Genomic DNA, 7,500 nt, shown 5'->3' on the forward strand with positions numbered 1-7,500 from the left:
CGCCGCCACCACCACCACCACCACCACCATCACCACCACCACCACCACCACCACCATCACCACCACTACACCACCACCACCACCACCATCACCACCACCACCACCACTACACCACCACCACTACACCACCACCACAATTCATCACCACCACTACACCACCACCACCATCACCACCACCACCACCACCACCACTACACCACCACCACCACCACCACCATCACCACTACACCACCACCACTACACCACCACCACCACAATCACCACCATCACCACCACCACCACCACCATCATCACCACCACTACACCACCACCACCACCATCACCACCACTACACCACCACCACCATCACCACCACCACCACCACTACACCACCACCACCACCACCATCACCACTACACCACCACCACCACTACACCACCACCACCACCATCACTACCATCACCACCACCACCACCACTACACCATCACCACCACCACCACCACCACCACCACTACACCATCACCACCACCACCACCACCACCACCACTACACCATCACCACCACCACCACCACTACACCATCACCACCACCACCATCACCACCACTACACCACCACCACCAACATCACCACCACCACCACCATCAGCACCACTACACCACCACCACCACCACCATCACCACCACCATTACCATCGCATTCACCACCACCACCACCACCACCACCATTACCACCGCATTCAACATCACCACCATCAGTACCATCACTACTACCACCATAGTCACCACCACCACCACCGCCACCATTTATGCCATCTGTCAACAACTCCACCCCAATCACATTCCCCCCCCCACACCACCACCACCATTACTACAGCGAACTTTCGTGACGTCCAACTACATCATTACCACCACGAACACCACCACCAACTCCACCTTCACCACCATCGCCAGCATCATTTTCCAATCACCGCCGCCATCTCCATCATCATCATCATCATAATCGTCTTATTAGTCGGCAAGATGTTAAGTGCATCATCCTTGAGCGAACATCGGTTGTAAAACGCACCACTAAGTATCCCATCATGCAACAGGAGTGTCAGACAGAGAGGAACTCGCTCCAAGAAAGCTTCCAACGATTATTCAATTATATGGAATACGAAACCAATTTTAGTGAATTAATCAACAGGTTTTTATGAGTCTATGGAAGATATTGCCCCCCAACAGCATCTACACTGCGTATAGTACTTCGCATGTTAGGTATATATGTTTATATATACATTCATAAATATACATGTATGTATGTGTGTGTGTATATATATATATATATATATATAGGTACACACATGTACACACTTATATAAAATTATATATACATGTATATGTGCGTGTATATATATGTATATATATATATATATATATATATATATATATATATATATATATATACATACATAATATGTATGTGAAATGTTGCATGTATCTATATGCATGTATGTATATAAATAGTCACATACATGCATATATATATATATATATATATATATATATATATACAAATACATAAATGCTTGCATGTATTATATTAGATATATATATATATATATATATATATATATATATATATATGAATACACACACACACACACATATATATATGTGTGTGTGTGTGTGTGTGTGTGTGTGTGTGTGTGTGTGTATGTACGCATGTATGCATGTATATACGTGGATATGTGAATGTGTGTGTACCTGTATATACATATGCAGACAAAGATAAAATTGCATATCGTTATATAAATTTATATACGTCAATTTTTCTTCCCACCTCTATAACCTATTCACTTTGTGTGCGTCTAAGCATTAATGGATGGCTACGTATATACACGTGCATTTACATATGTCTGTATATAATAAGGAAATAAATACAGACATGTATATATATATATATATATATATATATATATATTTGTGTGTATGTGTGCGTGTGTGTGTGTGTGTTTATACACATATGTATATATGTACATTAATACCTGCATGCATCATATATTTATGTAAGTAACCACATGTATACATGGGCAAGCAGGAGTACCTCTTGTATTTGATTAACAGTAAAACCGCCATCTTTTATCAGTTTTTACAGATTAAATTTCCTTCAAAATGCCGTACTGTTTGGCACAGCCGGACAAAATTTGAATTTACACTCGCTGACAAACTTTCACACATGACCAGACAAATATCAACACTTCTTACGCTTGCCTTCAAAAGCAACTGGCAAAGAGGCAAGATGGCGCCCGGCCTGACTCCTTCGTGTCAGTGCTGTTAAATGGACTCGTATTTGCAATGGCTGAGCTGTGTAAATAATTACTTAGCCGTATCGAATACTATTCCATATTCAAGTGAGATAGTTTAGATGTTCTCCTTCTCTATACAGCCCCAAATGAGAGGATGTATAAGAAGAAGTATTATCATGGCAGAACTTATATTGTATATCCGTAGAATATCTTGAAAATTATGTTAGTTAATGAATGACACGATATGGGGCCATGCCAAATAAACTTCGTTATTGCTCATGATATTTCGCATTATTCCGTTATCGTCCGTAAAATCATGTTATTTTCCCGTCATTCTATTTCAGATATAACCTCAATATTTCATCAGTCGCTGGCGTTTGTTTAACACTCCGTTGCTGCTATGTTAGAAAGCAAGATAAGACATTGTTTAAACAATAAGAACGAATTGGAAATAGGTTAAATTCTTCAAACTAAGTTTAATAGCAGCAATCCAGGAATACAGTTTTTTTTCAATGGTTGTGTGGTTAAACATGTAACGTTCAGAATCACATGGATTCCGGATCCATCCCACTGAACAGCAACTTAAATATATAATGCATAAGCAGATAGATAGATAGATAGATAGATAGTATGCTCACGGGCATATAGCGTAGTGGTTAAGAGCGCTGACTACTAACCCCAAGATTCCGAGTTCGATTCCAGGCAGTGACATGAATAATAATAATAATAATAATAATAATAATAATAATAATAAAAATAACATCGAAAAATACCTTAGGAATGAGAACCCAGTTCGAAATTTCACCTGATGAAGGCTGGAGGGTATATCAGCCGAAACGTTGTGTTAACAACAAAACAAGATGAGGACAAATTTCAGTCAAATGTAAATGATGTAAATAATGTACATAATTCCTCATCTCTTAAATAAAGAACTGTATAGTTTTCTTTAATTACAATAATATTGAGAGTAACTTCAAAGTTTCGCCTACCTAAAAAAGTAACCTATTCCAGTAATTATTTCATCGGTTCTTTTGCCGAACCACTAAGTTAGGGGCAGGAAATCACACGAAGACCGGTGGTTAAGCGGTTCTGAAACAAAATCAAACACATCCCTGTGTATGTATGCATGTATGTAAGTGTTTGTGCATGCGTGTGTGTATGTATGTATGTGTGTATGTCTACCAAATCCACTCACAAGGCTTTGGTCGGCTCGAGGATTTAGTTGAAGGCATTTATCCAAGGTGACACGCAGTCGGACATGAACACGGAACCATGCAGTTGGTAAGCAGACCTCTCACCGCACAGCCACTCCGTGGAGACTTACAGCTTGTTTTCATCAAAGTTGTACCGAAATAAATCAAACTTTTATTGCTAGACATCATCAATGATTATCATGATTAATAAACCTTGTCTGCAGTCTTAATTATTCTTATTTAATTCATATTAATAAATAATGTCTGCTAGCTTCATTATTTCAGTTTTAATTATATTCCAAAAACAATAATTTCTATATTAATTATTCTCCGTTAAGTCATTTTAATAACTATTGTACTTTTATAAGTAAAATTATTTACGTGTTCATATTTATTTAAAGTTTAATGAGATCCATAAATTTTATGAAATCATTATGGAAATCTGGAAGCGGTAAAATGTTTCCAAATGTTTTAGATCGACTGGTTTGAAGCTTGTCTTTTAGAACGAAACATGAAGAGGAAGTAGGTTGTCGTGTTTGGTTTAACCTCCCCCTGATTATGTGGCTGTGCGGTATAAAGCTGTTTCCCAGCTACGTGGTTCTGGGTTCAGTTCCACAGCGTGGCACCTTGAACAAGTGACTTGTAGTATAGCCTCGGACCGACCAGATCCTTGTGAGTGGATTTGGTAGGTGGAAACTGAAAGAAGCCCGTCCTATATATGTGTGTGTGTGTGTCTGTGTGTGTGTGTGTGTGCGTGTGTGTGTGTGTGTGTGTGTGTGTGTGTGTGTGTGTGTGTGTGTGTGTGTGTGCGTCTTTGTCTCCATCACCAATGCTTGAAACCAGTATCGGTGTGTTTACGTCCTCGTAACTTAGCGGTTCGAGCTTTATATTACAGTTATACAAGTAGACGTCACTGCTTCTTGTTAACACAACGTTTCGGCTGATATACCCTCCAGCCTTCATCAGGTGTCTTGGGGAAATTTTGAACCTGATGAAGGCTGTGTTAACAACAAACAAGTTGAGGACAAATATCCGTCAAATCTAAATAATGTAAATAAAGTACATAATTCCTCATCTCTTAAATATAGAACTGTAAGTCGATTTCTTTTCGCATAGAGGGGACATCTATGTCCTCTCAGCCGTTTAAATCGCTCGGAAACTGGAATAATCTGCAGCCTAATAATCGGATGTTTTTCAAGACAGATTTTATCTTTACAGACTTGCATCTCTTTACTCAGCAGAACACTAGCAAATGAAACTGATTGTAAAACCATTTCTTTTAAAGACCATAATCTTTAAGATATCATAACATTTGCTGATATTCTGTTAGTTGTACGTTCGAAAGAATAGCAATGATACAGCTAATTGATAAATCAATTATAAATGAATCGTAAATACTTGCTAAATATTTCCGAAGACCAAGCAAATTAGAGAGATGGAGATGCCGATTACCTCGACCCCAGTACTCGACTGGGACTTATTTTATCGACTCCAAAGGACGAAGATCGTTAACTCAGAACCTAAAGAGCCGGCAGAAATGCCGCTACGCGCTTTGTCCTATGCAATATTGATAGGGATGAAAGTTAAAGCCAATCTCGACGGAATTTGAACTCAGAACGTAAATACGGACGAAATACCGTTATGCATTTTGTCCGGCGTGTTAACGATTCTGTCAGCTCATTGCCTTAGGAAATAATAATAATAATAATAATAATAATAATAATAATAATAATAATAATAATAATAATAATAATGATAATGATATATTTAAGCTGCTAAAATAAGGCAAGGCAGGGGCGCAGAGAAGGCGAAGAGTATTGAGCTGTTTCGGATTAAATGAGGAACGATATCGAAGACCGTTTTCTGTGATGCTAAATGATGGTGCTAATAATAGGACATTAATAATAACATGGAATTAGGTAGGGTGAGGAGCATGGGAAAGATAACAGGATTTTGTAATTAGGATTCAACTACAAAAGGATTCTAAGGCTCAGTTTTCAGTGATGGCATGCGAAAACGCTTTGGATATCATACACTTAAGCATTTGCAATTAGATTAGTAATGAAGGGCTTGGAGAAAGAGAGACAGGGAGAGAAAGAGAGACAGGGAGAGAAAGAGAGACAGGGAGAGAAAGAGAGACAGGGAGAGAAAGAGAGATAGAGGGACATACAAGAGGGACTCAAAGAGAGGAAGCAAGAGAGAGAGAGAGTGTGTGTGTGTGTGAATAAACCTATTCTAACCACGCTATTAAAACCCGATCTAATGCTAAAAGCGAGTATTCAATTAGCAGAATAATGGGATATCACTTATGAAATATATTTAAGGTATTTTGGGGATTAGTAGAGAAAATAGCGCAGGAGAAAAAAAACTAAACCTCCAGCAGCGTACCCCTGAAAATATATATTGCTTTCAGCAAAGATATTCTCACTGGTGATGCCATCCTTCTATATTGCAAAAATATAATTCCTTTTCCCTAAATAAATTGTACTTCATATTAGAGTTCCCGATGAAGATATACGATGATATTCAAGCACGCAAATAAGTGTCCTTGCATCCCATAGCAGAAACAGCTGTAAGGCAATGAAGTTCATAACATAACCATTGTTTATCCTGTGTCCTCTCTTCTTCTTGTTACCAATCTATACTCATCTATCAATTTGTTCTGAAACATACGTATATAGACACACACACTCCTATATATGTATATATATATATATATATATATATATATATATATATATATATAATATTATTAGGGACAAAATCCAAAATTACAGGTAAAAAACTCGATTAAAATCAATTTATAAAAAATTAAAATTAAATTGAGCCTTATAGATAAAGTATATATATATGGATGTATGTATGTATGTATGTATGTATATAAATTTTGTTTTCTCTGCTATCAAAATATTTGGACCTAAACTAAGAGTCTTTTGACACAGAAAATGATATCCATTTATTACCATCACAACAAAATTTTATGATACTGGATTCAAAGAATTTCGATATTTTGTTTGTCTATGATTTTTTGTCAATAAACTGTGTGTGAGAAAAACAAGACACAACATACAAACAAACGTAGAGATTGGTTTTTCTTCAAAACTAAAATGTTTTCTTAAAATTCTGCTGACAATTTATTTAAAATCTTAAAATTTCACCAGAGAAATTGTCTCATTGTTGATGCCTAATTTCCCATGAATTTGTGCTCGGATGATATTCTTCAGTGCTGAATCTCAGGAAGATCATGAGCCAAGTTCCAGTAATATCCAGCCATCATATGCAAGTCCCATCTGCCATCATACCTTTGTTCCATTGATTATATCTCCTGATGGAAATGCTCTCCCGGTTCGTCACTTGTGTTACGAAGATTTTCAAAGAATTTATCACGATAACTGCGCAGCTTTATGCTTATATTTGCTACCAACTTTTGAAAATTCGCTAGCATCTTATCGACTATTTCGACATAGTTGGCTGCTTTCTTGTTGCCCAGAAATTCATTTACAACTATTACAATTTAATTCTATGCTGCTGCTTCAATGCAATTCATTAGATTGACAAAGTTCTCATCTTTTAACAATTTTCTGATTCAAGGCCCATCAAATACTCCAGCTATCTTTTCACTGCTCAGACTGGGAAATATGCTGCAGATATAGTGAAAGCATGGTCCATCTTTATCCAGAGCTTTAACAAATTACTTCATAACACCAAGTTTGATATGAATTAGGGGTGGGACGATTTTACCCCGTTTGAAGTAAAGGATCTTCAACTACATTTAAAGACCCTAGAACTAATGTTTACTCTGGCCATTCTTTGCTGTTTTCCTTGCATCTACTCCCACTTACATAAAAAATCGTAGATACTTGGTGCATCTACTTTGTTGCCCATGAGAAAAATTGAGTCTTAAACTCCGCGCAGGTCACCCACAAGAGATTGGGGTATTTGAGAGTCTTGGAATCTAGACGGGATGCTAAATAAAAAATTGGATTCCATTTTGGGATTCAATAGATAAAAATCCTTCAAATCTGGTAAAGAAAAAAAA

This window comes from Octopus bimaculoides, chromosome 24, assembly GCF_046866305.1.
Source record: "Octopus bimaculoides isolate indiv1 chromosome 24, ASM4686630v1, whole genome shotgun sequence".
NCBI classification, from domain to species: domain Eukaryota; kingdom Metazoa; phylum Mollusca; class Cephalopoda; order Octopoda; family Octopodidae; genus Octopus; species Octopus bimaculoides.